This window comes from Aplidium turbinatum, chromosome 9 (genome assembly GCF_918807975.1).
Source record: "Aplidium turbinatum chromosome 9, kaAplTurb1.1, whole genome shotgun sequence".
NCBI lineage: Eukaryota > Metazoa > Chordata > Ascidiacea > Aplousobranchia > Polyclinidae > Aplidium > Aplidium turbinatum.
Genome location: NC_137480.1, coordinates 6,104,299 through 6,119,117, shown reverse-complemented (window position 1 = coordinate 6,119,117; position 14,819 = coordinate 6,104,299). Strand labels below are relative to the sequence as shown.

The 14,819-nt window shown below is 38.8% G+C and overlaps 1 protein-coding gene across 1 annotated transcript in view; it reads left to right on the top strand.

The window, feature by feature from the left end:
- The window catches only part of LOC145777497 (bone morphogenetic protein 1-like), a 42,797-nt gene that overhangs the window by 26,681 nt on the left and 1,297 nt on the right, over nucleotides 1–14,819 (top strand). The window lies entirely within an intron of this gene.

The window sequence follows — 14,819 nt, the reverse complement described above, 5'->3', positions numbered from 1 at the left end:
CGAATACCTGACGTAAAGTATGTTAAAAAAAACAAATATAAACCAAAAAATAAAATAAACTAAATCGAAAAAAAATAAACCAGATTTTGTTTTAAAAATAGTAAAATGATAACACTGGGTAACACTGTTTTCTAATGTTACGTCATAAACAACTTTATACTGTCAACGTTGATCTAACACTGTAATCTACAGGAATCGAACCTGAAAGCCATTAGTCCTCCTCAAGCCATTATTCCTGTAAAATTATGTATAGTGACACAAATGAAAGTAAATCCTTAATAAAATATAGTTTTTTTTTATATTGGTCTGTGGCCCATCTCAAAATCTTCCCTGGCCCACTGGTTGATAACCGCTGGCTTAGAGAATACTCTAACCTAGGGGTTCTCAAACTGGGGTACGCGTAACCCTAGGGGTTCTCAAACTGGGGTACGCGTAACCCTAGGGGTAGGCGAAAGAAAGTTTGGGGTACGCGAGCAAGTTCATTTTACTGGCATTATGACGATTTAGTAACAATGATTTAAAGTAATCGCTGCTAACGTTACGTGACAAGCGAGAAAAAATTAAGATTACCAAGTGCAGCGTTTAGGCATCAACTTCAACAAACCGCTGTTATTGGAATGCTAATATGAGTAGAAAATCATTAAATCCTTCTACCATTACTAACATTTTGTGTTGCACTACTTTCTTGCTCTTGGAAGTTGTCATTGCATGTTTTTGTTTTCGTCTGAAAGAATACATCCTGTCGATACAAAATGTTCGACAGCATGAGCAAAGTTTTGGGTTATTGCAGAGAAAGGAAATGCTGGCATTTGTGAGAGTGCAAAATGAGTTGGTTTGTAGCATAGTCAGTTAAGAACGTAAGCTTATTTTCCTGATTAGCCGTATTTAGACTGAGTTCTCAAGAGATGCCTTGAGTTGTGGGGGAGCGTAAAGCGCCCGCGGTTTTTTGAACGTTTATTACGCCTTTGATATGCATGCTGTAGGTTAGATATTTTACCAATATTATTGAAAGAAAATTTATCTGACTTTCCAAAAAAATTCAAACGTGTTTTCGAATCATGTGTATATCCATTTCTATAATATTTTATTAGACAGGCATTAAATCACCAAAGTTAGATGTAAATTATAATAAATAAACAAGGCTTTAATTTGCTTTGCTTACGATAATGACATCAAGGTAATCCCGCGTCACACTTGGCATTTTGTCTCTTTCACACTAACAACCGTAACGGCTTATCAACTGCCGAGAAACTGTTTATTATGTAATTCTGCAGGCAAAATAGACCGGCGCTGAAAGTGGGTTTTTAAATTCAACCTATACTGGAATACTGAGTGGAACTTTTTTGTAAAAATACTTAGATGGGTCCTATAGGAACTATTTTAGAGATGTTGCTACCTTCCAAACCCTGGGCAACATCCCGATTTTGCTCGGTTTCCAAAGTCAGTAAAATCGGGAAAATCTGCCAAGACAAAATTTGGAAAAAATCACAATTGGTCCAAACGTAAGCATGCTATATATTAGGGAGGGCGGGCTCGGGGCAATTGCACCCTCTTCCCCCCTAAATCCGGGCCTGTGTACAACACGGTCCAACTAATCAGTAAATCACCCCATTTCATGGATATTTCCTCCCACCAGTGGTGACGTTTACCGTAACTGCTCCCTAGTGAAAAAAGAAAATCATGAAGAATAAGGACACCGGATATTACAAGAACGAAATGGAGCTGCACGAATTGGCGGAAGCAGTGGCGACTAAACAAGTATCTTCGATTTCGCCACAGTGGCTATCATTACGCATGAGGGAGTGATGAAGAAGATTCTGAAGGAATGTGCCATGATTAAGATGAAGAAAAAAATCCTCACAGCGAGAAAGAAGGCCGAATAGAAAACTTCATTGAAGGCTAGTCTTTGCCTCCACACTCTTTTCGACGTCGTTGACGACAAATTGCTGCACTCACCCGAGGTTGATTTCGTTAAGGACCAACGTGGAGCACGCATTGGTTTCATTAGAAACGTCGATTGGGAGGCGCCGAAATCTGAAAAGAAGAGGGACGAGCGGAAGGAGCAACTGCTGTCGAGAGAAAAAAGAGAAAACGAGTGGAAGAACGCGAAGAATGTACTCACGAGTCATGACTAGGATGACTACAATAGAAAAGAAACTCCCAGAAGGCGCTTTCCTTCAGAGTGCACGATCGGCAGAGAAGAACTCGAAGAATAGCAGGAGCGGTGTACTTTCACCACCATTGAGCAACATATCGGGAGGTCGGTGCAATGATCGATTTGCCAGTTTCACCTCAACGAACTCCTGCTTCAGCATCTCTTCGGCGAGCTGGACGGGAAATCATCAGGACTGCAAACCTTCAAAGTATTTATCGGCCGTGTCGTCGCTAATAATAAGTGCAAAATCGGAGAATTTGCAGTCGTCGAGTTCGAGAAGATAAAATCCAATCTGACAGAAGTCAATGAGGTGATGAAAATTAGCGGCGATCAAAAGTATCTGCTCGATGTGTTGGTCATCGAGGAAAGTCTGCCTCCATAAAGCATTTGATTCCGTGATCCAACAAAACAGGGTCATGCACGATGGCTTACTCTCGCTTCAAGGATATGCCGACTCTATATCTCGGAGCCAGAACCAACAGAGGCGCTGATAGAAATGACGACGTACATCGTTAAAGTTTACGTTCCAATCTGGTTTACTACCAAGTAAAACAAGAAGGTCACTTCACTGCTCGGTCCTTCCTTCGGTTGGTTAAGCTGACTCGCTATCTGACAGGCCAATTAAAAAAATCGTCAACAGTTGCCTGTATAATCAAACGCCTTCGCTGTGCATTCGGAGAATGTAGTGTTGACCCTTCTGCATGATCAGTCTAAACCAATGCGTACCTAAGCTCGCAGTTCATCGGATCCAGAAAGCAAGGGACAAGTATACACTGGTGGGATATGTAATTTCGAAATTCCTAAACTAAACTTTGAGTTGGCTAGGCTACACAGATTTGACAACAAACTCGTTGCTCCAGTGAAAAAAGCGGAAACTCATTGAGTCACCAATTATACGCGATTTCAGCATCCAACAGCTCACAGAGCTTTTCGTCGAGACCGATGTTCCTACATCGATTGACAGGTTTCCGTACTGCACACAAGCAGTTGAGCGCGCAATCAAACTCGTCACCGAAGTAAGCGATGAAGGCATCGGCCATGACAGCAGACATGAACTTTTTGACGCGAACTGCTGCTCGCTCACAGCGTTCACGTTTTGAGTCAACGAAAGATTACGTTCTGTGATTGTTTTTGACTGTTTTCGTCGTTTTGTGTATTTTCAATTTTTTAACTACTTAACTTTTTTTTAAATATTTTTTTACTTTATTGAGGAAATATTGACTTTTTCGTGCGGCGTTTTCCCGCGGCCCGAGCTAAAAAAGGTTTTTAGATTATTTGTTTGTGACCTAAGCCTCCTATCTGAGCCGAGTTGCTAAGGGATTTGACAAAAAAAGTGCATCGACGGTCCTCCCTACTATATATCATTATAAAGGAGTTTTTGTCCAGATTAACAATATTGAGGTCTTAAAAGTTCTAATCACTTTGAATGTAAGTTATTTAAATTAACGCTTCTCGATTTTTTTCATAAAAAAGTTGTAAGAAAAAAAGGGATTTGGAGAAGCATTATTTGAAAAACTGCTAAACTCTTCTTTTTATTTAACAAAATACATAGTCATTCTTTAGCAGATAAAAGTTCTTCGTCTCTGTCACTGTCACTCTCACTCGGACTATTACCAACATTCCATTCATTTTTGCAATCGCTGCATGTACAAAAATCGGTAAAGCCAATTTTCGATTTCGTACAGGAACATGCTTTTGTGTTACATTTCGAGCTGAAAAAATAAAAGAGTTTGTCTTAGAGTTTTTCATGTTCATGATAATCCTAGTCTTTTTACCACTAAACATGGCTGTCAGTTCATTCTTTTAAAAATGGATGGAACAGCCAAACTGAAGTGTAAAACAATGAATTTTCGTGTATTATGTGACGTGACTATCATTGATCGAAGCTATGGAAAGATTAAACTTGCTATTATAACGATATCATACCTATCAAATACTAACTTGTGCATCCACAGCTACTGATTTTTAAGATAGCGTCAGGAGCAGATTTGATTCCAGTTGGTAGCATAATTGGATGGAGTGTTTTGGTTTCTTCATCTTTATCCATTCGTACTAAAAGAAACCAGAAGAAAGAAACACACAATTATAATCTTTTTGAATTGTATAGCAATCTTTTTCAATAAAATAAATGCCTAGTTAGGCTACACAGAAATTAAAACAGATTTCAAATATAAATGTCTTTCTAATAGATATCTATTTTAAACTACCTGGCAAGGGTCCAAATTTGGTGGGTTACCATCGAGACACGATCCCCAAACCAGTCTTTGATATCTTGCTCGTTTGATGTTAAGTTCGAGAGCTTCATCTGTCGGTGGTAGCGAACAAAGAGGTGGTAGTGTGGAAGTTATTTTGACTGCCCCGGTTTTACGTCGCCAAATAGTTTCCCTGAAAAGCAAGATTGTATTTAGTTATTTATTACTATGATTTGTTTAAGGTTGTGATTATCACAGTTGCATCTGATTACTGACTAATGTAACCTAGCATTACGAAACGCTTTGCGCTATTTTCAACAACTAGTTTTCTTATTTGGGCTGCTGTTCACAATCGTTTATTAAGAGTTGATCGAAAAAAATTATTGACACTTTTTTACGAGTAATAAAGAAGAAAGTTATCTGTTAGTTACCTGCAGAGCTCGTGCTTTTTCCATTGTAACAAGTAGCCACAAAGTTCTTGTACTCGTTAATATATTCATCCTCGTCACCTGTTTCGTCACCAAGATGAAGAAGGAGTGACTTTTTGATGGCACTTTGGGCTTTTTTTGTACCCACACCATACATCATAGGTACAGTGGTACACTGCCACAACGGGTCATTGCATGCATGGACATGATCTGGGGAATAATATCTATGTGCTTTCGAACAGACTCTTTGATTGAGATCAGCATTTTTCCTTCTTTAAATCCTTCCATGAATACTTCAGCTTTTCACTGTTTGATTTCATACGAGTGGCACAGAAGAACGAAAACATCCGTATCTTCACAACAAACTTTGATTGATGATTTGCCATCAGTGATTGCTGCAAAAACCTGACGAGGAATGTAACATCAGCTTCTTCTTGTGTCGCCATCAAGTCGTGTCTTTCTGAACGTCTACCATAGTGAAGTTCCTCTGAGATGTCATCTTTTGAAGTGATGATAAGTTTGTTGGAAACTGATGGGAGATTTCCCATCAAATCTGCTTTAACCATTTCAAAAAGTTGGACTTTGGTTTTAGTGACACGTAAGGTAATTTCTTTGGAAGGCAATGGGCTTGACTTGTTTAGTGTATGTGAGCATTAAAATTGATCCAACCACTCTTGTCTGGTGTCAGATTTAATGCTAAATTCTTTGTATGGATCATCGATTAGATAGACATCTGACTTCGCCAACTTTTTAGAAATGCAACATCGAACACCTGAAAGGAAATCGTTCACCTTTCCTCCCTTAGGCCAATGAATTGCACTGTGAAGCATTGCACGACCATCAATTACTGCACAATTATCGCATCAGGAACAATTTTCCTTGTGGAGACTTCGACTTTCAAAGCATTTTTTTAAACAGATTTTGATGAAGAGTATCTGCCTTCTGTGTCTTTGAATAGTGCTATGGGAACGGGTGCAAGTTCATACTTGAAAGATCCTCCAACTGGATACGACCAGCAGACAATAAATACATGACTCTTGAGAAAATTATATCTGTGTTGTATACCTCTGCTGTTTTGTTCTTTGTTCCAGACTTGCCTGTTTCTTTCATTGTAACAACTTCCTTCTTATTGCCGATCGAAAACCATCAGGTAACGATTTCTGGAATGAAGCCATTTGTTTTTTACCAATCTCCACCGATTTATTGACATTTACTTTTGTACCAGACAGCTGACCGTATAAATGTTGCAAAGAGCACTTTCTGGATGGTTTGAAAAATCGAGAGGATAGAGGCATGTTTCAAGAAAGTTTTGGAGCTTCACCTTTTCTGTAAGATCTGCTTTCATCCATCCTTCTTTTTTTTCCTTGTGGGTTGGCATTGTACATTCTTGATTCTCTCTGATGGCATCCAAAGATTGGAGAACTTCATTGCATGAGTGTTGACTTTTGGCCCAGATTTGCAAGGTTCTTGGCTTTGTTGTCTTTCTGATGATTCCATTAGGACCTTTGCCGAACTTCATGTAGGAGGTTTCAAACATCATGTCAGACCAAATACCATTCCATATGCCTTCTCTTTGGCCCAGAACAAGCTCTCCTTTCAAAAACTGGTCAAGGATTGTTGGTGGTAACCTTGACATTGTCAGCAGATAAAATAACCCAAACCTTGCATAATTGATATGTCCAGCAGCAAAGAAGTAAGGAATCATTTGGTGACATGCATAAAGATGTAGGGGAAATTCTCCTTCTCGTTCTGCTCGTACAAACAACATCATAAGCAGAACTGGCCGTATCAGATTGTTAATCCAATGCTCAGCAATCATACTCTTCTGTGCTAAAAATTCGATTCTTTTCTCCAGATCTTCAAAGGAATATACATGATCTATGAAACTCTTAAGCAATTCCATGACAGCAAAACGTAGTGCGGGCATGTTCGTAGGGAACTTTTTACCAGTCATCATTTTCGGTACACTTGCAAAAGCAGATTGTAACTGTCACGATTTCTTTCTATCTCTTACCAGGAAAGAGACTGGGAAAGGGTCAATGACGTAGTTTAATGGGTTATAACCGAAATGCAGTCAATCAACTGGTTGAATAGTTCTACTAGTGAAATGATAATGAAAATTCTTGAAGAACTTTAACGAATCGTTCAGCACTTTCAGCAACTAATCAAAGTAATAGTAACAGTGAATAACAATAGATTTTAACGCTTACAACTATTAATCGAGTTTAACGTAATCTACTCTCAGCTTCTCATACAATTCCAATTTTTATCAGAAATTATATTGCATCAATTTGTTTTACTCGTATTCAATAACTTCAACTCTCGATCAACAATAATCATTGCGTCTATTACCAACTATCACTACTGCAATAATGATCTCTCATATTAATAATTTTACGCAAATTACGCTACTATTTATAGTAGGTTTGATGGTCTAGTAAGTTCGAGAAGGTACAATAACGTTACATCATAAGAACTCATTGTTCTGTCAAATTTTACTACTGGCAAACATCTTTATGATGTCACAACACCCAACACTTGGCAAGTCAAGCAAAGAACATTTTCGACTTGCACGTCCACCAAATGTTACATAATAAAATTTCGAAATCAAAGATCTACTGGTAAACATCCTTATGACGTCATGACAAACGACATTTGGCAATTGTGAAAAATAAAAAAATATTCCAGGTTTGCATGTTGCAGAATGTTCTAGAAGTACGTTACATAATAAAGATTTTACAATCAAAAGGTTACTACAAGACAGTAACAGATAATAACACATCGCTCAAGAATTCCACAATCAACACAGCACGTCCGGTCAAGATATAAAGCAGCCCGTCGCGAGGCTTTGCATATTGATTGTGACATACGCCCCCCCTTAGAACATTGTTGCAAACAATATAACAACACAATCAATACAAAACACATTACAAAAACAATTAATTACTCGATAAAACAATTCTCATAAGTTATCTTCAACGACTCATTAGTCTATTGTTGCATGAACTACCAACGACGGCGTTTTGCAAAACAATAACCACGTCTACTGCGAAAGTTTCCAACGTCCTCGATTACTTCATTGCACCGGCGAGCGAGATGACCCACCTTCTTACATCGGAAACACTTCTTCACCGGTCAGTCCTTGGCCAGTTGACCTTCTCTGTGACAGTTGTAGCAAGCCTTTTCATCAAAAGGGCAGCTCCTGGCTATGTGTCCAATCTCTCCACATCGGTAGCAATGGTTGTCACGGCAACGTCTGGTTTCCGAATGTCCGCCGTCAACAATGCACTCCCTGGCAAAGTGTCCGCGTCTACCGCATCTATAGCAAACTCCAAATCGTCGTCGTCTGCCTCCTCTTTTAATTGGGTCTTTCATATTAACAAATTTCTTCAGAGTCAGGTCGTTTTCTTCAATCTCAGCCAATTTATTCCTCGTAACGGTTAATATGGACTGCACCTCAGCTACCTTTTTTAGAGGCTTTACATTATCTTCGCTCTTCCTTGCCTGTGCCCTCGTAACAGCGGCGGCAGATATACCCCCTCCTGATCAGGTTCACCAGGTGCCCTTGCTTCATCCACATTACCAATCACTAGATCAAACAAAGGTTTTCCAAACACAAGGCTTCCACAATTCCGGTAATGTAAGGAGTATCGACATGCACTCTCGCTAAAGGTCCTTGAATTAAAGTGTGATCAATTGCCCTGGTACGACCCGTTTTACCAGTCAACTGATCTTTACTGACTAAGCTTCTTTTAATAATTATACCCGTACATCTAGTGTCCTGTAAAACCTTTACCTCCTTATTTCCCACTTTCCCATCCACTATGGGCAAATTACTGTCAATTTGTTTTTCTTTACATATATTTTCCATTTTCTTCTTTTCTGACCAACCACCATTCCCATCTGGCATCTCCTCTTCTGGCAATAGAGTTCGAATTTGCATAGCACATCCCACTCTGTGAGCTACAGTACCGGTTACGTTCCTCAACGGGTGATATGTAGTTTGTGAACGCGGCTTGTCTCTGCATTCATTCGTTTCATACCCATATCTACTGTAGAATTTGCACCACTTTCGTCCATCCCTGGGTTTAATTCGACAATCAATAGCCTTATGACTTATACCACCCAGTACATTTAAAGCAACGTATTTCGCTGGTAGAAAGGCTCTTGTGAAAACTACTGGTATGGCCTTTGTCGATATTACGTCGAAATTGTTCTTTATGCACTAATTTCTTGCCATGAGCAACCAGGTACTGTTCCGCCACATCGGCTATTCCTATGTCTTTTAGAGTCTTTGGACTTCTCTCCATTAAATAAACAGAAAGATCTTTTGAACATGGTTCTGTAAATTGTTCCTTAACTATAAGGTTTGCCAACCCGTCCAATGATTGTTCAGCCCCCGAAAGTTCAAACCATTTTAACAAAAGGTTTTTTAAACGTTCAATAAATTGGTGTACGGTCGATTGGTCGACAAGACATTTGGTCGACAGGACGTTAGGTCGACAGAACGATTCATTTTAGGGTTAGGGTTAGAGTTAGGGTTAGGTTTAAGGTTAGTTAACTAACCGTAACCCTAAAATAAATCGTCCTGTCGACCAAACGTCCTGTCGACCAAACGTCCTGTCGACCAAATTTCTGTCGACCAATTGTCCTGTCGACCAACTGACCGGGTACCAGTAAATTGACCTGGGCTTTCGTGTCGTTCAGGCTTTGCCTCACGGAATCTTTAACGGTATCCATGCTCGATAAGATTGTATCACCTTAACAGAGCTAATTTCAATCTGTCGTAATCCATGGCCTCTTCTTGGGAAAGTCTTGAATATACATCAAGAGCTTGTCCCGATAACAACATGCTTAACTGGGTAGCCCACGTCAACTTCTCCAATTTGGTTATTGCAGCATATCTTTCAAATCTTAACAAATAACTATCTAACTCATCTTTTTCGTCGAAAAACGATGGCAAATCTGGACGTCTAACTTGAGCCACAATAACATCTCGAACATTATCGTTAGTTGAATTAGATCGCTCACCAATGTCCAGTTTTTGTCTTTCTAAATCAAGTCTTGACTTTTCCAATTCATATTGCGCTCTTCTTTCTTCAGCTTCGCGTTGTGCCCGTTTCTCCTTAGCTTCTTCTTCGCGTTGTGCCCGTTTCTCTTCAGCTTCTGCTTCGCGTTGTGCCCGTTTTTCTTCAGCTTCAAGTTGTGCTAGTTGTTCATCAACTTCAAGTTTTGCTCGTTTCTCTTCAGCTTCAAGTTGTGCTCGTTTTTCGTCAACTTCTCGTCGTGCTCGTTTCTCTTCAGCAGTAACCAAGAGGCAAGACCACTGCTTTCCATTAGAATTCCAACACATCCTATTAACCAGTGCACACCACCAAGTCTTCAAATTATGTGGTTCCATCGTAAAGCATCAGACAAGATAACATCTAAAGCTACTTTGTAAAGTTGTTGATCCAATGTGAAAACAATAAATCCTTGCCCTGATTGAACACTTGAACAGTGATTCTTTCAGCCTCATGCATCACAGTCAAAATTGTAGAGTGATCAGATGGTGTTTTATCGATGAGTGGTAAAAAAGTTACCTTGGAGTTTGGTTTCAACGCGATGCCAGATTTTCGCAGCTGCCTGCAATTATATCGATTGAAGTCAGGAGATAACTCTGATGCATGATACTTCTTAATAAATGAAAGATCGTCGCACCTACTTCTATTCAAACTCAAAGCTTCATGATACAATACCTTCAGTGGCAGTATTTGGTATTTGCAAAATGATTCTGGCATAAGGGGGTTCTTTTGTCTGTTGAAATACTTCATTTCAGTTTCTTTCAGTTCAACACTTTTTAAGTTCTCTTGTTTCAGTCTCGGAATGGGTGTCTTCGACGTTTCAGATTTTGGTGTTGGTTGGGCAACGATTGTTGCCATATTGTGCGTTTGTTTTAAGCCAATTTGGGAATAAATATTTTGTGCATCGAAGTTGTCTGCAATTATATGGATAAGACCATCTCTCGACCTAGCTTCATTATCGTTGTTGTCACTTGATGCTGCTGCCGATATTTTGAATGTTCGGAATTCTTGATATGTAGAATGTAGATGTGATCCAATCACTTTTCTGTCATTTTCTAGAAGTGAAAGTGCCAATTGTAATTTTGTGAAAGGTTTTGTTATTTCCAATCATAGCAGCAGGTACACTTCTTTCGAAAGTCGGAGATGTATTTGACAAGAAAGTCATCAGAGTTTCGCTGCAATCATCCATGAGATTTTCGGGTTCACTAACACTGTATTCATTCTTGGAATGTGGCAGCTTACAAATCTCTTCCTTTATTTTCTTTAAAAGGAAACTCATTGACGAATTAGCGTCATCGTTGTCTCTTTCAGAAACAGCCTTTACCAAGTGGGACGCTTTTCGCTTCAACATCATAATGCTTGCTACTCCTGGACAAGAAAAGACACAGATTTCTTCATTCATGTGATTCTTCAATTTAGTGATAAATCTTGATCAGTTTCCTTCTATCCCTCCTGGGGTTCTATGCATCTCGTAAAGCTCCAAAGATGACCATGATTTGTCTGGAAGGTTTCTAATTAACCTCGAAACGTACTTGAAAGCAGAGATCTCTGGTGAATTGATAGAATTATCACGATTAGCTAATGCGATCTCTTTGGTGTTCTGGAATAACTTTAAACATTTTTCATTGTACCTGTATAAATCACATAAACAAAACAATGGAAATTTAAAGACAGGTGCTTCATGTTATAAAGAAGGAATATTGCACCACACAGACTAAAACTAAGTTCAGAGAAGATCACTGCGCTACCTACCATAAAAAGACTGTACGTTGGTAGATATCATTATATTTCAAAAACTATAATGAATCGTTTATAATAAAGCTTTGGTAGAGAGTTTGCTTTGTTGAACCATACAGAAATAAAACGTAGTAACTTTAGCGGGTTTAGCATACTTTATTTCACACAAAATATAACATAATTAAAATAAAATAAACTCAAACGTTTTCGACACGTACGTGTGTCCTCATCAGGAATTAAATCTGCAATACATAAAATGAAAAATCGTAAAATAAATTTGACTATGCACTGTAACTGTAACGACACTCTGGACTGAAAGCACAAACTGAACAAATGATACGAGAATGATTGCGAGTAAATTATGCGGTGGGAAACAGATCACGTGAGATGTAGACTACAGGCATTGGACAAAACAATTAGAACACACACAAAAGGAACGATGAGCCACAGGCGAATAACTGCCGGTTGAGAGATGGATTGTTACGTTTGATTCTTAAGGCTTCCATGATCTTAGTCTGAAAATCAGATCTGCCTCGAAAGATGATTTTAAATTGGTCGATCGAGACATTGTCAGTGCACGTTTCACAAGAGGCGATGTGCTCTTTAATTGCACTTTTAGTTGTTAGGTTTGGGTTTAAGTGCTCCCCGGCCCTTGTCAAAAAATGTCTGGTTGACATACCAATGTATGTCTGGTTTGCGTCACGCAAACAACTAAATTTATACACAACATTTGAAGAAAGAGCAAAGGGGGTAGGAGACTTCAGTTGAAAATATTGGTGCACTTTAAATGTTTTATACACAGGATGAATGTCACATGAAAATTTCTTTTTTATAAGTTTAGCTATTATGGAAGCCTTAAGAATCAAACGTAACAGTCCATCTCTCAACCGGCAGTTATTCGCCTGTGACTCATCGTTCCTTTTGTGTGTGTTCTAATTGTTTTGTCCAATGCCTGTAGTCTACACCTCACGTGATCTGTTTCCCACCGCATAATTTACTCGCAATTATTCTCGTATCATTTGTTCAGTTTGTGCTTTCAGTCCAGAGTGTCGTTACAGTTACAGTGCAAAGACAAATCTATCTTACGGTTTTTCATTTTATGTATTGCCGATTTAATTTCTGATGAGGACACACGTACGTGTCAAAAACGTTTGAGTTTATTTTATTTTAATTATGTTATATTTTGTGTAAAATAAAGTATGCTAAACCCGCTAAAGTTACTACGTTTTATTTCTGCATGGTTCATTTATAATAGTAACACTGATATCTCGCCTCTGCTGCATGCAAGTCGCCAATGTTGTACGTTGACGCCGTCAATTTGACGGCGTCATTTGACGGGGTCAACTTTTTGTTGGCGCTGAGGCTAGCACCGTCATTTTTTTTAAATTGACAGAAGTGATAGCGCCGTCAACTATTTTGCCGATTTTAAGCGTCAAGCGCTATGCGTCATTTTTTGTTATCTTGTTTCACAATGAGAATTTCACAATGTATTTTGGCCAGCGCGACTCAACCGAATTACCAGCTTTCGCGTTGGTTGGAATGGCTACCTGGAATACAAGCGGAAGGAGTTCGCAAAATGGTGATCACTCGGCCGTGAGCAGCAGCCTATCGAGAACGAGGGATTAGACGGAGAAAGCGAAAAATCAATGAATGTCATCGCGGAGGTTGAAGATACTTTATTTCAAGAGCTCTATGCCCTTGAAAAGAGCGATTTTGTTGCAGTGGACCTCGTTAAAAGATTTATATATGCTAAACCATCACAGCACGCTTGGAACAGCCATAGGCTACCTTTCGAGTGAACGTTTTCAAGGCTTGTTTTTGAAATGCAACACACCAATACCATCCAGCGCTGCTGTGCAACACACGTTTTCACATGGAAAGGAAATTATGCGTCACAAACGCAGCAGATTGTCAGACAAACGTTTTGAAATGCTTGTGTTTCTACAAAGAAATAACTAATAAGCTAAGCAGCTAATTACAATGCAGTCTCAAATAATAATACCTGCTTATTATTCATAGCTATTGTTAGCCTAAACGTGGTTGAAATACTTCTGTTTTGCGAGACCCTGGCTAAAATAACGCTAGAAATTAGCGCTGACGCTGACGCCGTCAATTTATTTAAGAGCTGACGCAGTACTTTACGCAGTAAAGTTTTTAGGCAATTCGTGCTGACGCTGACGCCGTCAATTTGTTTCGTTGACGCGTACAACACTGCAAGTCGCTACATGCACCTTCTATTCTGATTCTAACTAAATCTCCAGTTGCATCACCACGTTCCAAACATGGCTAAAAGAAATATTATCCAATTTTAAATATGCAAATATCTAATACTAATCTCTAAATACTACTCTTTAATCTCTAATTGAACCATGGCCTAATCCCAAAAATTAAAAAAAGTACACACGTAATTCATTGACTTTGTATAAAGCAAGATTTGTTTTTAACTCGACAAACTTTTTCCAGACAACACAAAATTCAAATGCAAAAATTAAGCATACTTGAAAAAGTACGTCTTTAAATGATAGCTTTCCCTTTCCACGATCGGCAGTTCTGCACAAGAAGCTTTTGTTCTTTTCCCATCTTTATGGATGCTTTTTATCCTTCTCAATGTCACATGCTTCCCACATATTATACAATTTTTCTTGAAATCAAAAAATGTACTTGAAGATCGTTTGCTACCTTTCACTTATGACGTTTCTTGATTTTTGTTCTTCCTTTTCAGATATCTCCCGATATGATTGTTTGATGTATAAGTAAGATAACAGTTTTGATGATAATACAAGGCATTGTTTGAATCAATTGCGTTTGTTGCGTTTGTTTCCAAAACCACTTACGCGAAAACACACTTTGTTTCTAAAACCATTTGTATCCACATTAAACCAATCATATTAAGCCATTGTGTCATGTGACATATCGCTGATTGTTAAACCGTTTTTGTCATCATTTCGTGACAAGCAGCAGTGTTACCATTTGGCAAATTTCACTGTCCATTTCGAGAAATTTGGCAGAATTTTACGTTGTTTGGCATTAAAATTTTGAGTTGGCAAAATTTTGGCAAGTGTTTTTGGTGTGTTGGCAGTCATTTTGGCAAAAATTGAAATGTATTTGGCAGTTTGAAGCATCCACTATCTGGCAACACTGATAAGCAGAGTTGTAGGCTTGCAGCCTACTGTTGCAGTTACTAACGGTGATTAGTAGCCTACTTGAGCTTCATAGCTGTGTTTTTGCTTTGTTTAAAATGGAT